Below are 27,992 nucleotides of genomic sequence, written 5' to 3'. Positions count from 1 at the left end.
TAAGAATTAAATCAATATTATATAATATCCTAAAATTTTGAAGGCATGTAAATCTTAGAATCTCAAGAAGAAACTAAAAAATATGAAAAGCAGGAGTAAGAATTTATAAAAAAAATAAAAAAAATAAGTTTTTACTGATCATTGCAGATACAGTTTATCACATGGCACTTAGCCAACCATATTGTATTTTGTATTGGCTAATGACACTGTCATGATGGTACAGCCTAATCAGATATGCTGGCTTGATACCTCCCACTTAGCAGTGGCCCTTCTGTTTTCCATCAAGGGACCAAGGTAAACAGTGATAAAGTGATCTGTAGAAATCATCTCAATAGAAAAGAAGTGATTAACAGAATAATTACAAATGCTATGTGGACATAATCGGTGTTACCGAAACAAAAGGACTACAACAGGTGAGATCCTTGTGAATAATACATAACATGATTTATGCAGGCAATAGGTGTTTTTCAACACTACATATAAACTTGAATGGAAACCAATTTCAAGTAGAGTGATGTTTTTATTTTATTATTATTTTTTTAATTTTTAATTTTTTTTTTTTACTCCATAATACCCAATGTATATAAGATTTTGAAACACTTAAATGCAGATAATAAAGAAAACAAAATTAAACACTGAATTGAAATTAGAAGAATTTCTAAATTTCTACACAGAATTGTGGACTGATAAATATTTTAAAAAAGACAACTGCAAACATTTAATGAAAAGGAAGTGGAAAATCACCTGGAGAAGATAAGCTAGGTTCAGAACTATATAAATATGCAGGAACAAGATTCAAAGAAAGACTCCTATTACTTTTAAATGAAATTTATTCAACTGGTAACCCCCCCCACCCCCAATAGAATGGAAAAAAGCTAGCAGAATTTTAAATAGCAAAATAATGAAATATTCCGGAAACTTTATTTAGAAGTACAGAGTGGATTTAGAGAGTATCTCCCAAATACTGAGATAGGAGTGATGAGTGCTTTCTCCACCTTTGCAACAAGTTGCCCGGTGTTGTTACTACCTTACCCCAGTCCTGAAGATACTTTCAGATGCAAACTTTGTTTGCTCACACATGGATAAAGGATTAAACTAAACTTATTATAGTCTAACCAAGTGAAAAATAAACTCTCAACATCTTTCTCTGAATCCAGAGTAATTTATTAAAAAGGTTGTACACCCTTTGGCAACTCCTATAGGTTGGGATGACCTCTCATTGCTTCTGCCTTGGTGTCTCCACTACTGTGCCTGGCTCCCACTGATGAGACCTCAGTAAAGGTCGAAACCAGTATGGGTAGTGGCCCTTGCTTTAATGCATAGCATTACAAATATCCGCAAGAAGATATGCTTTGCATTATGGGAGATACTGAGATAGGAGTGATGAGAGCTTTCTCCACCTTCGCAATGAGTTGCCTGGTGTTGTACTACCTTACCCTAGTCCTGAAGATATTTTCAGGCGCAAACTTTGTTTGCTCACACTTAGATAAAGGATTAAACTAAACTTATTTCTCCTACTGTGAACTTAAATATTCTCCTTTTTGCCGACGACCAAATTACAAATTCTGAAGGTAACTTAGAGAAAGCTATTTTAGATATAAATGAGATAGCCAAAGATTATGGTATGATAATATCAACAGAAAAATCAAAAACTGTGGCCTTTAAAGGACAAGATCCAGCAAGAACTAAGATAGTAATAGATAACAAGATCTTAGGACAGGTGAATTCATTTAACTACCTAGGACAGTGATGGCAAACCTATGACATGCATGTCAGCACTGACACACTTGAGGTTTTCAGGTGACACACCTTGGATGTTGAAAAATATTGGTATTCTGATGAAAAAATTGCGATAAATCGTGTAAGATCGCTCTCAGTTAAGGCGAAGGTAGGTTTTGGTTCATTGAAAGAATTATATTTTATAGTTAGCCTATTTCTATTTTATTTTGTAGTTAGAGCTAAAGCTCTTCTAATAATTTTCTCTTCTACATACTCTTGTGAAACTCTATTTTCTGCCTTAAATAATATCAAATTGAAAGGGAGAAATAGATTGAACAATGATATGAGTGCTGCCTGTGTAGCATTAAAATGTACACACTATAGCCCTTCTATAAAGCAACTTTCTTCCAATACTCAGCAACAGAAAAGTCATCAAATGTAATGTAAGTTTGTAATTTCACTTTATTAAATTAATTGTATAATATGAATTCATAGATTTTATATCAATGTCCTATTAAATAAATAGCCTAATATGATATGTATAAGTCACCATCAATGATTATGTAGTTAAATTTATAATCCATGTATGCAAGTGGCGCATCAATGACGTCAATATTTAAAAAAAAAGATGTTTGACACACCTGGGTAAAAAGGTTCGCCATCACTGATCTAGGATGTATGATCACATATGAAAACAAAAAAGATATAAACGTGAAAATTGTAAAATATTTAAAAATAACAGGTGTAATTAATTCTATATTTAAACCAAACCTAGTTCAAAAACAAACCAGACTAAAAGTATACAATACATTAGCCCTGCCAGTCTTATTGTATGGAAGTAAAATCTGGACAATAAAACAAGAAGACAAACAAAGATTAATAACAGCAGAAATGAAGTTTATGAGAAAAACTGCAAAGTATACTCTATTTGATCACAAAATAAACAAAGAAATTATGAAAGAATTAAACCAAGAACCAGTAATAGAAAAAATTACAAAATATAAACATAAATGGATGGAACACGTTCAAAGAATGAAAATAGAAAGATTACCAAAACAAGCCATTAGGAAAAAGAAAACCAGGACATCTTCTTAAACGATTCAATGATGACTTCTAAGGCCGGAACAGGCCTCGCTAGGCCTAAATCCTTGATATGCATGATGATGATGAATTTTTTTTTATGTTGAGCCCATACTTGAGAGGTTGGTTGATCAACTTATAGTACATTAGTTCCATGTATGGGTAGTGGGTTGGGAAATGAGGACTTGTTTACGTTTGACTTAAATGACTGTAAATTGTATTCCTTGGGAAACGCAACAGGAGGGAGACTTCCACAACACAGCAGTTGCAGGGATTAAGGAGGAGGAGGAAAAGAAATTTGTTCTGTTTGTTTCTAGTTGCACTGTGGAGGGATGTTGAGCAGCAACTGCATGTGTTCCAACAAGCTTGGTACTGAGTGGAGGAATTATTGATGTTATTTCAGATGGAGCATTTTTCATGGAAAGATTTGTAGAATATACATATTGCAGAAACCAAACGTCTGTGCAGAAGTGGAGGGAGTGAGTTGGTAAGTCTAATAAGTCTAATTGCTCTCCTTTGTATTGAGTCAAGCATTTTGAGGAGCTTTTAGGGGTCCCCATCCCATATGTGGGAGCACTATTCGATAGCTGGGCAGATTGTTCTTGTTCACATTGTCCGAGGTCTGACTTGGGTATATTTTTTATCAATGTTGACCAAACTTGGTGTAGAATTAGGCCCTGGTTTTTGTTGCATTGCATTGGAATTCTAAGCATGTTTGCAGCTTTAAATTTTCTTATGTAACAATTTTTTTCAATGTAAGACATGTTTGTTTTTTTGCCAGAGTACATTATCACCGGTGGAAGTTGTATGGTATGCTAGGCCAGATTTGTGTTCTCTTCTTTTTTGCACGTCTTTTTGGTGTTCGTTCATGCGAATTTCCCCTGATCTTCCTGTTTGGCCTAAGTACCACATGCCACAGGAACAATGAATTTTATAAACACCTGGTTTTTTTAAAGAATGATGTGGAGGTTTTGAGGGATGTAGAAATCTTGAAATTTTTTCAGAGGTAGAAAAGCAACTTCAATGTTATGTTTGTTTAGTAATTTGGCCATTTTGTCTGTAACATTCTTTATGTATGGGAGTGTGATTGCTTTCTTGAAATCTTGCTTTTATGAGATGCTTGTAGGAGGTGTGTTGAGGATTCTTTTTATTGTCTTAGGTTCATAACCAATTTTTTTTTTTTTTTTTTTTTTAAATTATGATTAAACTAATTAATCATAATGGCAAGTATCTGCTGCATTTCTGCCTTAGGACATAAGTGTAGTCATTGCTTCATTACTAACAAAGGTATGCAATGACTACACTTACTCTCTTACTAGAAATAAGAAAATTATTATGTTATAGTGATATCTTCAGAATGGTTAAGGATGTGATTTGTATACAGAATTTCAGACTGGGGATGATCACCATCTAGTATTAATAACAATATCAGAGAGTATCACTTTGAAAATAAAAACATAAATTTTTTTTAAAAAAATCAGCATGGTAGCTTCCATATATAAACTGCAGATTCAAATATATGAATATTATTAAGGAAAGAGTTTGAAAATAAGAAGTAAACTTTAGATAGCCATTGGAAAAATCTGAAGTATTGATTGTCTCAGTCATAGAAAAATAAGAACTGTGGTTAAATTAAATCAACATGTGTCATTTGATGATACTGAGAAAAATATAGAATAGTCGGTTGTATACTAGGAGGTTTGTGCATGAAGAATGTTACAGACAAAATGGCCAAATTACTAAACAAACATAACATCAAAGTTGCTTTTCTACCTCTGAAAAAAGTTCAAGATTTCTACATCCCCCAAAATCTCCACATCATTCTTTAAAAAAACCAGGTGTTTATGAAATTCATTGTTCCTGTGGCATCTGGTACTTAGGCCAGATGGGAAGATCAGAGGAAATTCGCATGAACGAACACCAAAAAACGCGCAAAAAAGAAGAGAACACAAATCAGGCCTAGCATACCATACAATTTCCACCGGTGGATTGATGTAATTCATTGATGTAATTGATCATGTAATTCAGGTCTGGGTTCACTTGTAAGGCTTCCATATTCAAGAATGTGATATTTTATGACTCCTAAATCTGGATCCTGCTATAGACAAGCCTCTTACAGGTCCATGCAGATAGATGTGCATAGTGATTTATCTGTATGTTCTGAGGCTAATTTTTATTTTTCAGGAATGCACAACTTGAACTGCTGTAACCATATTATTATTATTATTACTATGGGCGACTCCAAGGAGTCCTTACACTCATTGAGGGAGGCCGTAAACATCATGTTCACACAACTATTCAACATTCTCACAGTATCCATCATACCTTGCCTTGAACTCATTCACTCTCATAGCACCCACAACAGATTCTGGCAGCTTATTCCACTCATTCACTACTCTAAAAGTAAAGAACCAGCTCTAACACCCTTACTAACACACTCTTGCCCAGCTTCCATAGATGTCCACTAGTCCTCCCACCACCAGTCCTGATCTCAAAAATATCTGAATTAATCCTATAGAAACCCTTCAGCAATTTGAATGTCTCAATCATATCTCCTCTTTTCTGCCATCAACCAATTTCTGCAACCCACAAATCTTCAACCTGTTCTCATAAGGTTCATTCCATAGACCTGCTATCATCTTGGTCACTTGCCTCTGGATCCTCTCCACCTCCTACCCATCAAGAAGAAACCTAGGTGACCAAATCTGGGCACAGTAGTTGAGATGAGGTCTTATCAAGGCTCGGTACAGAGGAACAATAACTTGCTTATCTATGCTCGGCAAAGTATTCTTCAGCAACCAAGTGATTTGATGAGCTGATTTAGCCACTTTTGCAGTGTGCTCCCTAAACTTCATCTCCCTATCCACCAACACTCCCAAGTCCCTGGCCTCACCAATCTCCTGGAGTACAGTTCCACCAATGTGGTATACTGCTGCTAATCTTTTCACCCCAAAATGCATAACCTTACATTTTGTCACATTAAATTGACATCCAATTATGATCGTCTGAGAAATGACTATGTAAGGGGAACAGTGAAAGTTACGAACTTAGGAGTGAAGATACCGGAGGCAAGGTTGAGATGGTTTGGTCATGTGATGAGGAGGGAGGACGAATATGTGGGAAGAAGGGTCATGCAGATGGATTTGCAAGGAAGGAGGAAGCGTGTGCGGCCAAAGAAGAGATGGAGGGAGCTGGTAGAAGAGGACTTGAGGTTGAAGAACTTGGATGTGGTGACAGCCCAAGACGGGAGGATGTGGAGGAGACTCATCATCAACAGTGACCCCACTTAAGTGGGAGAAGCTGCAGAAGAAGAAGAAATTGACATCCATTCTCCTTAGCCCAGACCTCCAATCTATCCAAATCATCCTGCAAGATTTTGACATCTTCTGCATTCACTATTGCCTTACCCAACTTTGCATCATCAGTGAACAAATGAACCATTCCTCTTAGATCCTTCCCTATATCGTTAATGAACAAATTAAACAGCAGCAGTCCAAGAACAGAACCCTGCGGCACATCACTAGTCACAGGCCATCTTTTGGACTTTCCTCCTGAATAAACTATTCTCTCTATTTTTTTTCTCTCCATCAACCACCCACCCATCCATCTCACCAACCCTTTATCCATTCCCATATGTTGCAGTTTACGGATTAGAATTCCATGTGGAATTCTAATCCGTAAACTTCATAACGTCTGCGATACATCAAAATCGATTTTGGTGCAATAAGCAAAAGATGTGTCACAGACATCTTTGTATGTTAAAGGATTAAAATCATTCTGCCGTGTACAGTTTTTTTTTTACTTGCAACATATTGAAAGAACTGTTTGGGATTCTCTTTAGCTTGCAGCTAGTTTTCTTTCTTAATCCGCTTTTGCTTTTCTTACCACACTCGTTACCCTTCTGGCATGCGCTTCATACCATTCATGTGCCTACAGGTCACCTTTCTCTTTAAATTCCCTCCACAGTTGTTTCTTTTTTTGCAGCTCAAGCTTAATGGTGTTATTCATCCATTTAACCCCTACTTGTTTTACTATTCAGACCCTAGTTAAACAATCAGCTATAACCTCCTGCAAATGCTCCTTGACCACTTCCCATGCTCTATCGACATCCAGCCCTTGCAGTTTTACATGCCATGGCACTGAACCAAGCAATCTCCTAAGCTTGTCATACTTGCCAGCACGGTAATTCAACATATACCCTGTCTTAATCATCGAAAATTCCACACTTTTAGCCACCTCCCAGGTCAAGACCTTATGATCACTCTCACGAATAGGTGGCAACATGGTCATATTCGTTACAGTCAAATTCTCAGATGCTATTACCAGGTCAAGCACTCTCAACTCCCTAATATTTTCTATTACATGCTGTCTCAGATAGTTATCCCTTAATAACTAAATAAAATCCAGTTCCTTCCTCACATGTATCCTCTCCTCCTTCCAGTCAATGTTACTATAGTTGAAATCACCCATAATAATTACCCTTCTTCCACTCATTTCATCAATTTGTTTATGCATACTCCCCACCATCTATTCCATCACCTGGTCTATAGCAGCACCCAACTGTATATTTTGTTCTGCTAGTCTCAATCTCACACCAAATAGCCTCAAATGAGCTCTTTTCACTATCCTGCAATACAACTTCTATTCTCCTTGGTTGCAGTTCATCAGCTATCATCAGTAACACTCCTCCCCCCATTTTATTCTCTCCATCAGCCATGTTTCATTAATGCCAATAACCTGTATCAAGGAAGAGCCAACCAAAGCCAAAAATTCTTCCTTTTTGTTCCTAATACTCCTGGCATTAGTATACATGAAATGCAGAGGTCCCTATGTCCCACCCCTATCTTGGTGTGTTATTCTAACTATTCCATTCTGATTTCTTGTCCTAAATACTGGCTCGGTACTATATGAGCCTAGTCAGTGATAAGAATTGAACCTAGGTCTTTTTGAACCAAAAGGTCCAAATTTGCCTTCCTTTCAGCTTTGATACAGAGTCTCTGAAAAATATCAGAAAGCTGAGTTATATGTAAAAGTAGCTAAAGTTGTCAGAAGATTTATGATAGAAGACAATATCATGAAACTAGTAAGCTTTTGACTCAATATGGCACGAGGCATTATGGAAAATTTTAGAACATTATGGTATTGACAACATAATCATTAGGATTATTAAATTTCTTTATTCCTGCAGAACGGGAGATAAGACTGGGATGCATCTTGTCCTTCTTTTTAATTGTTTTCTGGAATATGTAATAATAGATGAAGCTCTTCATGAATATGACACTGGAATAGTAGTTGGTGAACTAAGAATAAATAACTTACGTTTTGCAGACGATATCGATCTTCTGGCAGAAAGTGAAGAAGAATTACAAGAGATAACAGCTGCATTTTTGGAACATTAAAAAAATATGGAGTATACATAAACCTACAAAAAACAAAAACAATGATAACCTCAAAATCAGACATTGAATTCTTAAAGATACAAATTGGCAATAAACAAATTGAGAATGTAGATAAGTTCACTTATCTAGAAAGTATGGTGAGTCGAGATGGTCGCTCAAAAACTGACATTAAATACCAAATTGCTAAGGCAACTGCAGCCCTACAGAAGTTAAAACCATTGTGGGGAGATAACAGAATAGCAATCACAACCAGACTAAGGCTAATTGACATCTTGGTGAATTCTATCCTCTTGTATAGTTGTGAGGCCTGGACTTTATTGAGGGAAGATGAGAGGAGACTCCTGTCTTTTGAAATGAAAACTTGCAGAAGACTTTGGAAGTTTATTTTGCACTTGGTTAGAATATAATAAATTTAGTTTTATCCTTTATCCAAGTGTAAGCAAACAAAGTTTGCACCTGAAAATATCTTCAGGACTGAGGTAAGGTGGTGCAACTCGCAGCAAATGTGGACCAAGCTCTCATCACTCCTTGTCTTTGCTACAAGTTACCTAGTGTTGTACCACCTTACCTCAGTCCTGAAGCTATTTTCAGGTGCAAACTTTGTTTGCTTACCCTTGGATAAAGGATTAAACTAAATTTATTACAGAAGACTTTGAGAATTCCCTATACCGTTCACAAAACCAATGAAAATGTCCGAAAACTGATTGATTCCATAGACAGGAGAAAAAGGGAAAATATTCTGACAGTCATCAGAAGAAGACAGATGAAATGGTTCGCACATGTGGAGAGGGCTAATGGCATTCCAAAGCAAACACTAGAAGGAAACGTTCCAGGATGAAGGGTTAGGGACCGACCTCGATTAAAATAGTCTGATAACATCAAAAAATGGATAAATTCCTCCCTTTCTCAATAGACATCAAGAACAAGAGACCGAGATGATTGGAGGAGGCTAACAAAGAATATTACCTTCAAGACATGAGTGACCCAATGGTCCATTTAGGACTACTGGAGAGAAGAGAAGTAAGTGTTTGAAAGCTTTTAAGCCAAGAAATGGTTGTTTGGAGCATTACTTTAAAAATTATTTACTTAGATGATTAGCACCAAAAAAACCATGAGGAATGCAGTTATGAGTATATTTCAGTATTGGGAAAGTGAAAAAACAGACTAATAGAAATGTAAATTGCATAAATGCAACTGCAGTAGATGATATTTGACCAGAAATGCTAAATTATGGGGATGTAAAAATTTTACTGTGTCTATGCAGCATACATATCACAATCTTTGGATATGTATGGTTAGAATAAAAATTTCAGATGATGGAGTACAGCTCCTGTTGCAACCATCTATAGTAAAAAGAAAAGAAAACTGAATATGAGAATTTCCTATTAAGTGTTTGGAGCAACTGTTGTTTGTTAAGAATACATAAAGTCAAGATATAGTTAGGATGCCAAAAATCAGAGAAAAATTGAGAATCAGAGATTGTATAAGAAACAGCAGAGTTAGAAGTATTAAGCTTAGAAGAGCTTGACTTAAATACAGCAGTGGATTTGATAAGATATCAGCAGAAGGATTGTGCAAAACAGCCCCTGACCTGATTTTTCAATCTGAGTTGCAGCACATGCACAATTTCTAATGAGTAGAAAGAGAGCTAGATAATTCCATTATAAAAGGGTGGAGCTAAATCTGATGCAGTGAAATATAGACCAGTGATCATCAAGGTAAAGAATTCACTTCGAAAGGTGGGTAGACAACATTAGGAACAGCTGTATGCATTAGTATAAAGTTAAACGTTAAGGTTGTTATATAGACTCAAAGGGATGGGTACGTAATGTGACATGAACAGGAGAGTAGCTGACTGACTGGCATTTATCGGTAATTGGTGTACGGAGATGCTGAGTCCAAGAGAGAGAGAAGTCAGCAGTGTGCCACAGTGTTCTGTTATTATTTAACACATGTATTAATGATATCAAGAAGAATCTTGAGTGCGATGTTCAGTTATTTGCTGATGATACAACTTAGGGAGAGTGATATGTAATGGAGGTACAGAATCTCACAGGCTGATAACCTATGTTGCCAATAGTATCTGGACAGCAGTTGTTTGTATTTCCTGTCACTACAGTGTTGCTGTCAATATGAGGTCGGGCCTTCTTTTGCTGCTATCACAGCCATTACTCTTCAGCTTAGGCTCTCCACTAGGTTTGGATAAACTGCTGATTGAGTTGAGGTCAGGTTTTGTGCTGGTCAGTTTAATTCTTTCACCTCCATGTCTTCAAACCACAGAGCTAGGGCCCTTGCTTTATAAGCCAGTGTCTTATCATGCTGATACAGGAAAGGGCCTATTCCAAACTGTTGCCACAATATGGTAAGAACGGAATTGTCCAAAATGTCATGGCGGGCATCAGCGTTTAAAGATCCAGACACAGAAACCAATGGGCCCAGTCCAAACCAGGAAAAACAGCCCAGACCATTATGCTAATTTCACAGTTGATACAAGGCATCTGCCAGGTCTAGACACATCTATCAAATTGCCAGATTGTGTACTATGATTCATCACTCCACAGGACCCTCTTCCATTGATCCACAGTCCAATGACAGTGTTGTTTGCATCATTCCAGATGATGGCAGACACTGGGAGGTCTAATCAAGGGCTTGTGAGCCGCAGCAAAATCATCGAAACCCAAGGGCAAACACCTCCCAGTGAATAGTTCTGTCATTTGCATCCATTCCATTCCAGAGCTCATGCTGAGTCATTTGCAATGGTTGCTAAGACTGACTGATGATTTACTATGATAACATGCTTGAGAGTTCACTAATCCTGATTTATCAGTTACTTTGGCCTACCATTTTGGAGGAGGGATTTGGTGGCACCATAACATTTCCACTTCACAAAACCTTCCTTGACAGTATATCGGGACACTTGCAATGTGGGAGAAATCTCTTGAACGAAATGACTGAACTTGTGGGCTCCAGTTATCATACCATATTCGAGCAGATTCAACTCTTTTCGTTCATTCATCCTGATGGAAAAGAATGTATACACTGCCAATAACCACATGCTTATTATTATTATTATTATTTGACACCTCCAGGGAGTCCAAAGACTCATCGAGGGAGAGTGTGCCAACAGCATCAAACGATTGGTCCCCTTCCAACTACTATGCTTATATAGCATTGTAGACATGTATCTCCATCATCTTACTGGCAAGGCAACATAGAGCTATGGGGTTGTCAGGACACTTCTAGCAATATAGTGTATGAGCAGATTGGTTATATAAGCAAATGACATGAATTTATTATACAATGAAACCTGTGGAGAATTCATGACTAAACAAACACACATAATAACCACAATAATAAGTTTAAATAAGTAAATATTTCATTCTAAGTATCTTAGGACATCGTCAGTACACTTAATTCAAACAATTCCATGCTGAATATAGCAAACTATAAAAGTTCGGTGAATCCAAACGTGAGCAAACACCTTGATTTAAATAATTTTAACATTGCCGAAGTGAAGCCTTTTGGCTCTTTATTTCATTAATACTAGGAATAACATACAGTTAGGGTGCATGATTACAATGAAATCCCAATATGCGTGCAGTAGCGTGTTATAGAATTATAATGACTGAACTTGTGGGCTCCAGTTATCATACCTCATTCGAACAGTAATTCTATAGCATGCTACTGCACTCATATTGGGATTCCATTGTAATCATGCACCCTAACTGTATGTTATTCCTAGTATTGTTTGAATTAACTGTACTGACAATGTCCTAAGATACTTAGGATGAAATATTTACTTATTAAAACTTATCACTGTGGTTATTACGTGCGTTTGTTTAGTAATGACATGAATGTCAGTTCACCATTGCCAAACATTAAATTATGCATTTTGGATGAAAGACATTAAAAGTAGAGTATTATATAGGAATTCATTTGAAGTAGTGTCAGTGAAGCTAGAAACTTGGAGATTATTATTGTTGGTTAAGTTAAAGCTTGAAGTCACATTGCTAAGGTGATGGTAGAAATAAGAAAGTTATTCTCCCACTTTACAATACTTGATAACATCACATCTGGATTTGTTTGTGCAGATATAGTTACCTGGGTTTCAAGGAGATGGAGAGACAGCTGAAAAGATTCAGTGTTGAGCAACCATGATAACTGACCTATAGAATTGTGTATATGATAGATTAAGGAAGTATGGTCTTCAAAGTTTGAGGAATAGATGTAGGAAAGAAGATATGATTGAAATATACATTATTAAGAGATTTAATAGTATAAACAAAAGTGAGATTTTGTAGCTCTGGAGGTAGGAATTGAAAGTTATCCCCGGAAGCTGTCTAGGAGTGGTGTTAGGAAACATATGAGGTCCAGTTCTGCTCCAGAGTGGAATGGATATACCATTAGGTGTGAATGTATGTATCATCAGTAAATGTATTCAAGGAGATATGTGATGGATATTTCAATACGAGTTTCTAAATAGACCTTCCTGCAATGAGTCCTTGGACTCTGTGGAGGTACATTCATAATAACAATGACGTTGACCAGGCATGAATTAGGAATTATTTCTCCCTTTATAATGGCTTTGATCTGTCTGTCTAATCACCATCTGGATTTGGGGGGGAGGGACAATGTGTGGAAATGGGAAAAATGTACTATTGAAAGTGCTGTTGCATTAAATGAGTATAGATTAAAGAACTGTGAATTGATGAGGTTGGGTAAATTGTGCAGAAAAGGAAAGTAGATATGATTTGAGATGTGTGCCATGTTGAAATATGTAGTGAGATTGCACTTTTTTTTAAGAGAGAGAGAGACTGCACACACCTCAATATCGTGCCATCTCCTATCTAGCAGATTGACTACCATTATGTGACTCATGGTTAACTACAGGTGTTACGACACGTGGTAAGAACCCTATCACTTCCACATATTGCCGTAAGTATTCACTGCTGTAAATCTGTGTGTGTTCACGGAGCCAGTTTGCCTGTTCTAAAGGACAAAAAGTCCTGAGTTTCTAGGTGAAAAAACCCTCTACCTCTGTATGAGACTGGCTAACTCATCTTTAGTCAAAAGAGACCAGATGAAGGTTCCTCATGTCATGGACAGGAATTGAACCCAGGTCTTTCTGACCAGAGGATTTTGTCTATACTAACTGGAGCTACAGAGGCTTTATTTTTATTATTTCCAAAGACCTCCCTGGAGTTAGTAGACTTTTCTTTTATTTTCTTGTCTTTTGGCCCTGATCACACTACCACCCTTCTAGACATACTCTCTGCCAATTTGTGATAATAAGAGTCAGGTATTTTGGTCTTTTTTTTCCCTTCAGCATGACCACCAGTTCACAGACTATTGTTTCATTTACTGAAAATGAGGAAAAAATAAATGTTCTTTCATTTGCTAAAATAGGATATGGCACATTCTTTATATTCTATTTCATTCTAAAGGTCCTATTGGATTCTGATTGGGCCAGAGAAGTTTGTCCACAACATTTTCTTCAAATTGTGTTGCAAATCAATTGTAATATAATGTGTTGCATTGTCCTTTTGAGTCACTGGGTCTGTTCTGTAAAACTGCTACAGTAGTAATTATATGAAGAGCCAAAGGCTCCAATTTGGCGACATGAACTTATTTAAGTTAAGGGATATTGTATCCCATGTTGTTTCTTAGCCGAATAAGAAACTCAAAGAGTTCCATGCTGAATATAGAAACTATATAAAGTTCAGCGATTCCAAGCGTAAGCAAATACCTGGATAGTGCACCCGACCCATTTGGTAGTGCAAACTGAGGCAACTCATAGAAAGGGTGGAGCAAGCTTCGATCACTATTTACCCATAATGTGGACTTAGCTCCTAGGAGCTGTATTACTGCTCTACATCATGAGAAAAGGTCACTACCCAGACTGGTTTCAACCTTTATTGAGGTCTCATCAGTGAGTAGGTAGACCTAGTTAATATCAAGTTTGTAGCGTGCAGCACCTGACCCAAATGGGTCAGGTGCTGCACTATCCAGGTATTTGCTTATGCTTGGAATCGCCAAACTTTATATAGTTTCTATATTCGGCATGAAACTCTTTGAGTTTCTTATTCGGCTAAGAAACAATATGGGATGCAATATCCCTTAACTTAAATAACTACTACAGTAGTTTTAGCAGCACATTGTCTGGAAGTGTTACATATCCGTAAGTTTTGTTTTTGCAGAAAATACACTACCTCCAAGTGCATACTAGGAGAAAGAGCTCCAGATATATATTTCTACCACCGAACTTCATAATTTGGATGATGATTAGACATAACTCATATAGCTGACATTTGCTACAGTCACATTGATCCATCCAATCAAGAATGTGTGCAAGATGATTTATTGTTCTATATCGTGGACTTCCAGTGCTCTAGTCATGATTTTCTCTATACCAGCGTAGTCTGCATCTTGATTTCTATCATATGTTTATGTTCAGCAGCTTTTCTGTCTAAACTATCTGTCCAGTATCTATCCTACTGTCAGTAAGATACTACTAATCTGAATCCCTGTAGTTCTTAGAACTTCTGATTGATCATTTTCTAGAGTAGCTCCTTTGATCTACTAGACAAGCTTAGGTGTTGAACATTATTCAGAACTTATTTTAACAGCATTAACAACACCAAACAAACTATTTTATAAACAAGATGTTTATTAACTGGCTTATATTTCACTGGATTTCAGAGCACAAAGCAACAGTATGTTTACATAATGAGTAAGTGAAACAATTCAGATTGTAATAGGCAAAAGATCTAAAGTCCTAATTTGGCACTCTCTAATGTTGGGAAAAAGAAGTATTACAGCTATCTAGGAGTTGATATTAAGATAACAGTCTCCCAAATTTTTGGCAAATTAATGCAAGCATACTTGTTCAGGTTAGGAGAATTCTTCATAACTATGGCTTACTCTAAAAATAATCTTTCTGACCTGTAATGACTTCTAAATAGCACACTGGTTTTCTTCCATGTAATCCTGTGCGAAGGGGTGTCCAAAGCATGGTCTCCCAGTCCTAACTTGCCATAATAATGGTGGTGAATGTATTTTTTATGTTCTCCAAGACAAACATTAACAGATCTTCCTGTCTGTTCGTAGCAGGCCAAGTCACAGAGAACTTTATACACTCCATGATATGCTAGGGGATGGAGATCATCCTCCAGGAGAGCAGATCAGAGCTACTAATTTAACAAGTGGTTTGAATGTGGTGCAAAGACGTTGTTTTATTATTATTACTATATTCAGTTAACAGAGTTTACAGTCAAAGAGTATCAAGAAACATGAAATAGAATAATGAAATCTTTGAACTAGCAAGAGTCCAATTCCTTTGGCCTAGGAATAGACTAGATATCATCATAAAATGTGAAATATCCCTAAAAGTGCATTTTCTGGAGTTGAGATGATATTATATCTAGGTGGTTTGACTTTTCCAGATGTTTCATAAATGTTCTTAGTATTGTTCTTAGCACTAATATATAACAATTGGAACTATTGTTGTTTTCTTGCTCCGGAGTCATTGAATTTTTATCTCCAGGTCCCTATGCTTGTTCAGTTTTTTATGCACTTTTTCTTCTACTCTATTATCCCCTGGTATCGCCACATCGATAAACCACACATGTTGTTGTTCAACTACAGTGATGTCTGGCATATTATGTTCAAGATATCTGTCTGAATTTTAAAGTCCCATAATATCCTGGAATTTTCATTTTCAATAACTTTATCAACTGTGTATTCCTATTCCCAAGGGATTTTACAAGTCGGGAAACCTTATTTCCTGCACAAGCTCCAGTGTACAGCTTTTGCTACCCAATCATGCGTTTGTATAGTCTGTATGGGCAGTCGTGCTGCAAGAACTAATTAGATGGTCCACTGTCTCTTCTTGATCTCTGCACAGTTGACATTTGCTATCGTTTCAGATCTTTTCAATCTTTGTCTTTATTGCATTCATTTGTAATGTTTGTTCTTGAACAGCTAGTATCAGACTTTTTGCCTCTTTCTTGATGCTACCTTGCTGAAGCTATTGCCAAGTTAAGCAACACTCAGCTTTCTATTCAATATCTTTCAAATATTGACCATGGAGTGTTTTTTTTTTTTGAATCTACCAAATTTTCTGTATTTTCTTTGTAATCTTCAATTAATATTTTCTGCACCTTCCTTGATGTAATCGGCAAACAGTAGAAGAAAAGCAATGCTTGCTTTTCTTCTACTGTTTGCTTCACTTTCTAAATACCACATCCTTCACTTTTCCTGGCTGTGTATAACTAATCCACATCACTGCATGGGTGCAAGGCATGATTCACTGTCATTAAATTTCATGTTTTACGATCAAGTGCATCCAAATTGGCTTGTGCCTAGTCAATTATCCTTGCTGTATATCTAATTACAGGGATGACCCATGTATTGATTGCTATTACAGAAGAGTTAAATTTTCTAACTCTTTTCAGATATTTGCACACTGTTTTCTTTTTGGACTACTGAACTTAAAACACTTGCCTCAAGAATTCCTAGGTATCTATAACATTCATACTGGGACTTTTTAATTTTCCTTCCATCTGCAAATGTGATTCCTTTGTTACCTGTTATTTTTCCCTCCAACTATGCAGAGTGTTGCACATTTCTCAATTCTAAAGTCCATACAAATATCTTCGCTGAAGATTTGGACTCTATTGAGCAGTGACTCAATTTCTTTGGATGATTTTCCATATAGCTTGAGGTCATCCATGTATAACAAGTGAGATATTTTTCCTGCTCACTTTGATATTTGATATCCAAAGCTAGTTTTCTTAGAATTAATGTTAGAGGAATCAGTGCTAAGATAAACAATAGAGGTGATAGTGAGTTACCTTGAAAAATTCCTCTCTTGATATTCGCTGTACCCAGATTATCTGCATTGTTGATTAACTGAATTTTCCAAGTGGGTATGACAGACATTAGGAATTTTCTGATATTTTTACTCACTCCAAAAATTCTAAATCTCTTATTATCCAGCAATGTGCAAAAAGTCAAATGCTTTCTGGTAATCAATCCATGCCATATACAAGTTGGCTTTTCATCTTCAAATTTTTGAAAATCATTTTGTTAATTAACAATTGGTCTTTTGTTCTTCTGAATTTCCTGCGACATGTATTTTTTCAATAGGCAGAAATTGGTGCCATGATAAATATTGACTAATTGAAGTTGCTAGAAGTCTAGTGAGTAACTTAAATCTTGTTGGCAGGGAAGTTATTGGGCAGTAATTACTTGGAACAGCTCCTTTTTCTTTGTTTTTCAAAATTAAAACTCTCCTTCCAGTTGTCATCCACTCTTCAATTGAGCTGTTGCAATCTTCAATTGAGTTTGCAATAGGTTGTTAAATTGTTGAACCAATCAAACAAGAGTACCAGGCAAGTATTCTTGCCAAAATCCATGCCATTCATCTTTGCCTGGGGAACTTCAGTTCTTTATTATTTTATTTTTTTGCTTGCCTTAGGAATATTTCTGTGGTTATGACAAGGTCTTCCATCTTAGTGTTGTTCAATCATTTTTCTCCATCTTTAATCCAGTTAGCATTTTTATTATATTCTTCTGGATTATTATGATTCAGGCCTCCACGGAGTCAAAAGACTCATCATGGGAGACCCATCCTAGAAAACTCAAAGCCTATCATACCACATCTTGAACTCATTGACTGTTCATGCTCTCACCACTCTATCAGGCAATGCATTCCATGGTTCAACTACTCTCCATGCAAAGAAACCACTTCTTGCCTTCTTGCTCACAGTTTCCTTTCGTAACTTCTAGGGATGGCCCCTTGTCCTCACTCATTTCCCCCTGTTCCACCAAGCAAAAGGACTCCCCAGTGTGAACCATGTAACTACCTCTCAACAGTTTAAAAGTCTCAATCATATCACCTCCCCTTCTATTTACCAAACTCTGCAGTCCACATTCCATCAGCCTGTCTTTATAACTGACGTACAGTCCTGATACCATCTTTGTTATCCACCTCTGCACCCTTTCCACAGTTAATTTATCCCCTTCAAATCCTGGGGACCAAATTTGATAACAATAGTACAAGTGTGATCTGATAAGGGCTTTATACAATGGAATGACAACTCTTTTTTCTCTGCAGGTCAGTATCCTTCTCAGTATTGCTGCAGTCCTCTGGGTCACCTTCAGCACTTTTGCAATATGTTCCCTGAATTTCAGGTTTCCATCAATCATCCCACCCCAGATCCCTTGCCTCCCCCCCACTTCCTCCAGTACAGTTCCCAAAACAGAGTATGCAGCCTCCCATTGATTTATCCCAAACCTCAAGACTACATTTTACTGCTTAAAACTGACCACCATTCATCTGGCCATCTGTCCAGTTTATTCAAATCCTCTTGCAGGGCTACCACATCTGTACTATTACTAATAACCCTTCCCAGCTTCACATCATCTGCAAACAACTGAATATCCACCTGCAATCCACTGACAATGTCATCATTGATATATAGGTTAAACAATGCAGCTCCGGTACTAGGCCCTGTGGGACCCCACTTGTAACCTTCTGCCTCTTTGATATTGCCCTCTCCATACACAACTCTCTGATACCTATCAGATAATCAATCCTGAATTCAGTTCACTAACCTGACATCTAAACCACTGTGCTGCAACTTAAATATCAGCTTATCATGTGGTATCCTGTCAAATGACTTTTTAAAATCCAAAGAAATGGCAGAATATGCCTTTCCCTTATCAACTGCTCTTGACACTTTATTATAAAAGACAATCACATTACTAAAGCAAGAGCACCCCCATAACAAATCCATGTTGATTCTCACAGATAACATTACCCTCATCTGCCGAATGTTGTATATGGTCCTTCACTAATTTTTCCAAGATCTTAACAACTTCTGATGAAACACCTGGTCTATAATTTTACACTTCTAATCTGCTATCATCCTTATGCAATGGCACTATCTTACCCTCCTTCCACTCCTTGGATATCTTTCCCTTGATTAGACTTTCATTGAATAGCCAGGTCAATGGAGCTGTCGGTTCTTTAGCACATTCTCTTAAACCTGTGGCAAAATTCCATTCAGTCACTGCTTTATTGACATCCAGAACACTCAGTATTTGAAACACACTTTCGTCTTGTACTTCTAAACCTTGAATCTGTCCTATCCCTCTAGTATTAAAACCTACATTTCCAAGATGAAATATCCCAGTAGTTGGAAGTTTTTCGACTTGGTTATCCTATAAATTAAAGATACCAAGAAATTATATACTTGGTTTATATCCAAGTATAAGCAAACAAAGTTTGACCTGAAATATAATCAGGACTAGGGGCCTTCGTCCTAATTATATTTCAGGTGCAAACTTTTTTTGCTTACACTTGGATAAAGGATTAAACCAACTATATAATTTCTTGGAGTCTTTAATTTATAATACCCCATTAGTGTTCATTGAACAACTACACTATGTCCTTGGCATCAGTCTCTATTCCCATTATTTATTTATTTTTTATTTTTATTATTGAGTTATCATTACATTATAATTTGCATATCATTATATTACATCTCATTAATTAATTTTTTTTCCAAATGATAAAATTTTAAAAATGACATCCTATGTATAACCCAAGATCATGAGCTCATCTGGGTTACAAGTATAACAATTACACAGCATAATAGTACACACACAAAAAAAAAAAACACACACATATATATATATATATATATATATATATATATATATATGGAGCCAAATAGTGTTTTATCCAACAATGTCATTCTTCCACAATCATTTATCCTCCTATTGGCCATATAGCAAAAAATTCCTTATTATTTTCTTTGGATCTCAGGGTCATTCTCTTCTCATATTCCAGTTTTGCCTTCCATAACATACCATACTTCCTTACCATTATCCCAGAGTTGTTCCAGAACAAGTGTTTCTTCTGCATTTAGGTTTTCAGCATTGTGTTTGGATTTCCCCTCAATATTTTGGTAAAACTGATCCTGGTTAGTTTCAAACTGAATGCTTTGCCTGTATTGATTTGTTCTGTTTTCATAGTGAAAAATCTTTTTTGCTGTGGCCACAGTTCTTTGTTTTAATTCTTCTGATACTTCAGTTATTGATTTTTTTTTTTTTAATTTATATTTTTTCAAGATTGTATTGCTTTACAAGACTGCTCATGATCTTTTTCTGCTTAAGTTTTCCTTGTTTTAAATGCTTTAAATTGGTAACATCTGCTTGAAATGTGTTTATTTTTTATTCCAAACATAATTTCCATTTTGGGGTTCCTCTTCTTGATTTATTCATCTGTTTTAACTAAGTTCTCTTGTAACTACAACTGCAGCACTGTACATCAGCTGATTTGTTTCTTGAACTGTTTTTGTAGGAATTGTTTCTCTTACCAAGTTAATGGTATTCAATATTGCAGCTAGATCTTGTCTTCAGCTTTGTTTCAGTGTTGGTAGTTGCTATCTTGCTCTGCTGTTCTGCATTTGTTCCACAATCATATGTCTAAGTTCTTGTTGTGTAGCATTGAAGTGATCCTGCTGCTTATTATTTAGATTATCTGAATTCAAGAAATTTACCTGAAGTGTTTCTTCTGTAGGTACTGCAACTGCCTCAAATTCTTGCTGGGCTTCCATGAAATCAGTAATTTTTTGTATCAGAAAATTTCTATTTCCAAATTTCATACATTTGCTTTTGGTATCCTCTTGATTCTAGATTTGATTCATAATAAATTTGCATAATCATCTTGCTTTCAGATAGTCCATTTCATTAATTTTAATTGTTCTTCTTCCAGTTGCATTTGAGTTCTTTGCCCTGGTTACCCAGCAGCAGAAGAGTCTGAGCCCAGTAGCCCATTTATTGCCTGATGCCCAGGAGCTATAGCACCAAGTGCAGTCTTTGTTGACCCAGGGATGACTGATCTGTATGGATGATTCCTTTTATTCACCATTTAAAATGGGGAGGAGAGGCACACTTAATTTGGCTCCTCTGCTAAGGGTTGTCTGGCTTGGGAGGCCTCTGGTAGCTATGCCACTGCCAGCATAGCACTATCATCCTCAGAACATGCAAGCTCTTCAAGAACAACAAGGTGGTGCCCTGTGGAGGAGATTATTATTATTTTATATTAATAAAACATAACCTTTGCACCATATTCAAACTACATGTTAAATTAGCAACTCTGATCCACTCGCCTAAGGATAAACTCTATTCCCTAGCATATCCAGGAGTGTATGAAGTTCTCTGACTATGACTTGGCCTGCTATGAACAGACAGGAAGTTCTGTTAATGTCTGCCTTGGAGAACATAAAAAATACATTCACCACCATTATTATGGCAAGTCAGGACTGGCAGACTATTCTTTGGGCACCTCCTTCACACAGGATTAGATGGGAAAAAACCAGTATGCTATTTAGAAGTCATTACAGGTCAGAAAGATTATTTTTAGAGTAAGCCATAGTTATGAAGAATTCTCCTAACCTGGACAAGTATGGTTGCATTAATTTGCCAAAAATTTGGGATCAACTCCTACATAGCTGCAATACTTCTTCTTTTATCCAACATTAAAGGACACCAAATTAGGGGTTTAGATATGTTGTCTGTTACAAGTTGAATTGTTTTATTTACTCATTGTCATGTGTAAACTTTAACATACTACTTTGTGCTCTGAAGATGCTGGTTTGAAATCCAGCAAAATATGACAGTTAATATAAAAACATCTTTTTTATAAAATATTTCGTTTGGTGTTGTTAATACCATTAAAATAAGTTATGAGGTAGACCTCTTTGATTGCTTCACCATCATTTGAACACCTTTTGGTGTTAGCTGCCCAGGTCTTCCTGTACATTTCTTGGTGATGGATGACACATTTCCATCAGCTGATGGGATAATGGTTTCATATCAGTTTGTGTACATCCATCAGATTTCCCCTTCTCCTCTTTTTACTTGTTTGCTAAATTTTGTTACCCCCATCCCTTAATCTGCTTTTATAACGAACATTCCATAGAAATGTTATTTCAGTTACTTGCCTCTGCACCCAACCAAATCTGATAGCAGAAATCCAGGTGTAGTTGAGTCGAAAGCTTATAAAGAACAGTAATCCTTTTAGCTCATAAATGTCTTTCTCATCTTTCTAGTATCAGTGGCATAACTGTTATGCATCTTCCACCTGTGAAAGTGTAAACCTATAGTATATTAATACCATGGATGAGCTAAGGATTTTTTAATAATTTTTTGCTTTCAGTTTTGTATTTTTTAAATTTGTTTTTTACACAGTTCAGAAATCATGTTTTGAAGCCAAACATGAAACATTCAAGCCACGTCAAGTCTGGTAAGTAAGGTGGTAGTCTTGCATCAGCCAATAAAATTCGTCTCTTACCTGAAGGCAATCGCAAATATCACTGCTCAATGTAAGATTCAAATGTACAGCCTGTTGGTTCGAGAGTGGGTTCATTAACCACTCACCAACCTGGCTGACAAGTAATTAGGTAATTTTTTCTCTGTGGCAACTAATATTACCTTTTCTTCTGTATCTCCCCTGCTAATTGTTATTTTTAACATGCACACACATTTTACCGGAGAGCGAGATGTATTAAATATTTCAGATATTCGGGACTGATTCACTGCACAAATAATGTAATCAGAATGAATTCTTAGTCTTGCTGCAATAAATGAACACCAATAAATGGGGGAAAAAATTTTAAGAGTGTTTTGCTGCTCTCTGGATTGTGGCACTAGTTGCAACCATCCTACCTATCCCTTGTCATTACATAGCATTGCTTTGTGTTCATTTTACTAATTTTGCTATGTCTTCCCCAGCCATGCTATCACTCCTAGATCCCTAGCCTATCTCTTTCTTTCACTGAAGCACATGACCTGCAACTTGCAGCTTGCAATATTTAATTTTGCATCCATTATCACAGCATCATCTATTGAGATCGATAATTGTTTCAATGACTCTTGCCCTAAGCTTAGTGTAAGCAGAAAATAACAATATTTTCCCTTCAAACCATTCTCATCATCATTAACACACAAATTAAATAGCAGTGATCCACGTACAGAGCTCTCTGGCATATCAGTGGCCATCCTTATTCTCCTAGATTGCCTCCCCATACTACTATCTAGTGCCCATCCAGTAAAAAAACTTATACATTTGCCTCAGTGAAGAATTGTGTCAAATACTTGTACAAAGTCTCCAGTGACAACACTCTGATATAATGATTATTTCCCTTACATTTTAAGATATAGTTAAACACATAGAAAGAGTGAAAAAAATAGTTAATTATTAATCTGAATTGTATTACTGCTTTCATAGGCAGGTATTTACAGACTAATTCATCATTCTTTACAGAAATATGAAATAATAAAGATACTGTTTGGAAAGTCTATTTTGTTCCTGCTGATTCAGCTTTACAGCAGAAACTCCTTACTATTAAACGTTTAATTTAGCAAACATCACCCAGAAAATCTTAAATAATTATATACTCTCTGTTATCTCTGAGAAAAGAAGTTCAATTTGATAAACATATCTAGTATCTCAGAATGTATCTCCAGAATATTAAACAAATTCCAGTTCTCTACCATCTTTAAACCTATTAAAGAAAAATCTTGTTTTCTGCCCACTGTCAAAGACAGACAAGCACTTCTTTCTTTACTGGTGCATTCGTCCCAAGTCTTATGATATACACAGATATAGGCTGTTTAGAGAAAAGGATTAGTGAATGCAAAATTTTTGCCAAACAAAACTTGCGTGATGCTTTTTAATCGAAAATTACATGTCTGTCCATCATAGTATTGATACTGAACATACAATTTTTTTGGAAGGACACAAGTTCATTCATAGAGGCAGCTTTAGGTATAAACATATGTTTAAGAACCATTCTGAAGCCTATTGCACCATCACCATAATGTGAATCAAAATGATGGATTGTCCATGCTGAAGATTTGGGAAATGCTTATTTTGAATACATTAGTGGAATTTTCTCATCTCGCTTCATCTATCCTTATGTGTTAGACTCAGTAGTCATCATAACCAGATAACACTTTACAGAAATCTAATTTATCCTGCAATAGGGAAGTTAATACCATCCACCTAGCTTTCTCCGTCTGTTTAATTGCATGTATTCTATAGCCTGATGATATAATGAAAAATTCAGGCTTCTGGGAATTAAACTTGCTATTTCCACGAAATTGAAATTTCGCTCTCCACGAAACTAAGAAGAATTTTAGAAAAGTTCAACATAAAAACCTGTTTCTCTACTCTGTCTAAACTAAGATCGATTTTAAGCAAATACAAACAAGCTCACAACCATCTACAATTCCCAGGAGAGTACAAAATCACGTATGACTGTGGGAAGTAATACTATGGCCAAACTGAAAAATCCATCCTCCTACATCTGGATGAACACCAGAGGGACATTGCCTACAAAAGAACTAGAGCAAGTGCTCTGTCAAGCCATGTACTGTTTTCAGTAAATACAAATGATGAAGGCTGTCAACATGAGATAAACTGGACAGCAACCTCAAACCTTCATATATGCTGTGACGAGGTGGAGCGCCACATAGTCGAGTCTAAGGAAATTGTTATAGACCCTCATCACATAAATAATAACCTTAGCTATAATCTACCGGACTCTTTCAGCTCTGCTATCCGATATTGGCACACTCGTGAAATCAGACGCACGCAGCTGCCTAACAATAGAACTTCAACATGGACTGTAGCTACAGTTCAAAGCTAACTGAATTTTATAATAGTCGTTTTTATAGTGATACGATGTTTCTTATAGTGTCTATTTGCTTTCTATGTTCCCATGCCTGAAAAACTCGGACAATCCAATGAAACATGTTGTGTTTTGAATAAATTTAATTGTTATTCTAGTCTCGGTCATAGTCAGTATATATAAATATGAACATATCCCAGTTCCGAGTTAATACTACAAATTGTTATATATATATATATATATATATATATATATATAACACATTAGTCTGAAAGGATTCAAGAGACACACATAATCACTGTCATGGAGTACTTGCTACAAATAGACAATTGTTGTATATTCTTACCATATTTTAAAATAGGTTTTGATTTTAAATTATTAATAAACTAATTTATTTTTTCACTCCTATTCACTATTTATTTTCTTTACTCCAATGAATTTGTCATTATTAAATTACTGAAGCAGGTATTCCCTTTCACATAACTATGCTACTCTCCACAATATATTCCATATCCTTATCTACTAATTTCTGAATCAAGACGTAATCAACTTTGAGTTCTTAACTCTCACTGCAGATATATTTGCTGGAATATAATTCATTACCTGAACCTTCCTTTTTGCAGTATAACTGTTCGAAGTTTATTTTCTACTTGGTTAAATTATAATAAATTTAGTTTAATCCTTTATCCAAGTGTAAGCAAACAAAGTTTGTGCCTGAAGTATCTTCAGGACAGAGGCAACTCATAGTAAAGGTGGACCAAGCTCTCATCACTCATCTCCGTATCTCCCATAATGCAAATCACATCTCCTTGCAGACATGTATGATGTTATGCATTAAGGGAAGGGCCACTACCCAGACTGGTTTCGACCTTTATTGAGGTTCTCGTCAGTGGGATTCAGACCCAGAAGTGGTGATACTAAGGCAGAAGCAATGGAGAGGTCATATTTACTTATGCGAGTTGCCAAAAGGTGTACCACCTTATTATTAAATTACTCTGGATTTAGAGAAAGATGTTGGAAGTTTATTTTCCATTATGTGCTTTGGATTATGGGAGATACTGAGACAAGGAGTAATGAGAGCTTGATCCACATTTACTACGAGTTGCCTCAGTCCTGAAGATACTTCAGGTGCAAACTTTGTTTGCTTACTCTTGGATAAAGGATTAAACTAAATTTATTATAACTGTTCTTTTCCCACAGTCGCTGCATATTCTCTTAGCACATCCTGATATGTCATGAAATCCTACTGCCAAAGTAACATTGAGATTTTGTAATATATTTAGTACTGCCAGTTCATTTTTCTACCAAGATTGCTACCATACTTACAGCCAGCTATTCAGAGTGACAGTTGTGATGGTGAATTTGATTATGATTATAAGCAAACATAAACTTATCACTGATGACAGGCACATTTCCATCAGATTTTACTGCTGTACCTATTTACAAAAAGGGGAAACAAAAAATATAACTTGAAAATTTACAGACCAATCTCTCTTCTACCACCGATTTTTTTCAAAAATATTAGAAAAATTGATAAAAATTAGACTCATGAAATTTTTGGACAAAAATAACTTCTTTTCAAAAAATCAATTTTGGTTCAGGCAAAAGTTTAACACAGAATATGCTTTACTGAACTTCATAAACACAGTTTATACCTCCCTTGATGAACATAAACTAACATTAGCAGTATTTCTAGATATACACAAAGCTTTTGACTCTGTATCACATGAAATTTTAATAAAAAATTTAGAAGTTATAGGAATACGAGGTACTGCCCTAAATGAGTTCAAAAATTACTTAAATCCCTGATCACAAATTGTAAAAATAAACAGTTATAGCAGCTCCAAAACAGTAGACTGTGCTGTACCACAAGGATCTGTCTTAGGATCAGTTTTATTTAATATTTATATCAATGACTTCAGAAATCTTAAGCTAAACAGTAAAATAAATACTTTTGCAGATGATACAATACTAATTTTCTCTGCAGACATAGCCAAACAAATGCAAACCATAATGAATGCTGATCTTTTAAAAATAACAAATTGGTTCCAGTCAAACAAACTGTCTGAATGTCTCAAAAACTAAATATGTAAATTTTAACTTGTGAAATACAACAGGCAAAATGAACTTCACTGCACAATTAATTTTGCATGATTGGAATTGCAGGACAAATTCAAATTGCAACTGTGAGGAAATAGAAAAAGTCAATTTAATAACTTGGGATTAAAAATTGATAGTAATTTAAGCTGGAAACCGCATTACTGATGTAGTAAATAAAGTAAGGATTATGTTAAACAGACTTTACTACCTAAACAGATTCTTAAATTTAAATATAATAAAAATATTATATTCTGTCTGGATTTCAAATCTTAACTAAAAACAAAGGATACTGCAATGTGTAATAAATATACCATACTAAACATGCTATCCCTTAGATATTTATACACCTATAGGGTACTATTATTCATAAAAAAACACAATGAATGTGTAAATATCAAACAAGATGCTTTCCTTAGTAGACACAAGGGCCTAAAATATATCATTCCTAAAGCAAATAAAGAAGCTATACACAAACATTATACTTATTTAGTGCCAAAAATATTCAGCACGCTACCTTTAACAATAAGAAATGAAACTAACCCAGACAAATACAAAACTCAGATAGAAGAATATTTATTTTCACACAGAAACGAGAAAGCTCTGTTCAGAATAATAATATAAATTATTGGTTTTTTCATATACAGTGGTATCTCACTAATCCGAACCTCTTTAGTCCGAACCCTCCAGTAATCCGAACTGCGGTTTGAAAGAAAAAAAAGTTTTATTTATTACGTAATATTATTTTGTGTACTATTAATAATTAAGGATGTAGCATTCTCAGTTGCTGCTGCTTGGGAAGCTGTCAAACCTGAGGCAATACGAGCGTCATGGAAAAATACTGTGGCCTTCTAGAATTTGGCAAGATAACTACGGTGATGCACAAAAAGATGAAATTCAAAACGTGCATAATTTGTTTTAAAAATATAAATTCAAATGTTGAAATTTCACAAACAGATGTTACGGAATGGATTACAGGTAGAACCAAAAG

General features: G+C 35.8%; 1 protein-coding gene across 2 annotated transcripts in view; it reads left to right on the top strand.

Moving 5' to 3' along the window:
- Plod (procollagen lysyl hydroxylase) overlaps window positions 1-27,992 on the top strand; it is a 339,227-nt gene that overhangs the window by 75,886 nt on the left and 235,349 nt on the right. The window lies entirely within an intron of this gene.

This window comes from Typopeltis vanoorti, chromosome 4, assembly GCF_054136105.1.
Source record: "Typopeltis vanoorti isolate ZY-2024b chromosome 4, IOZ_Tvanoo_1.0, whole genome shotgun sequence".
Taxonomy (NCBI): Eukaryota; Metazoa; Arthropoda; class Arachnida; order Uropygi; family Thelyphonidae; genus Typopeltis; species Typopeltis vanoorti.
The sequence above is the reverse complement of the archived record's forward strand: the minus strand, read 5'-3'. Positions and strand labels throughout refer to the sequence as shown.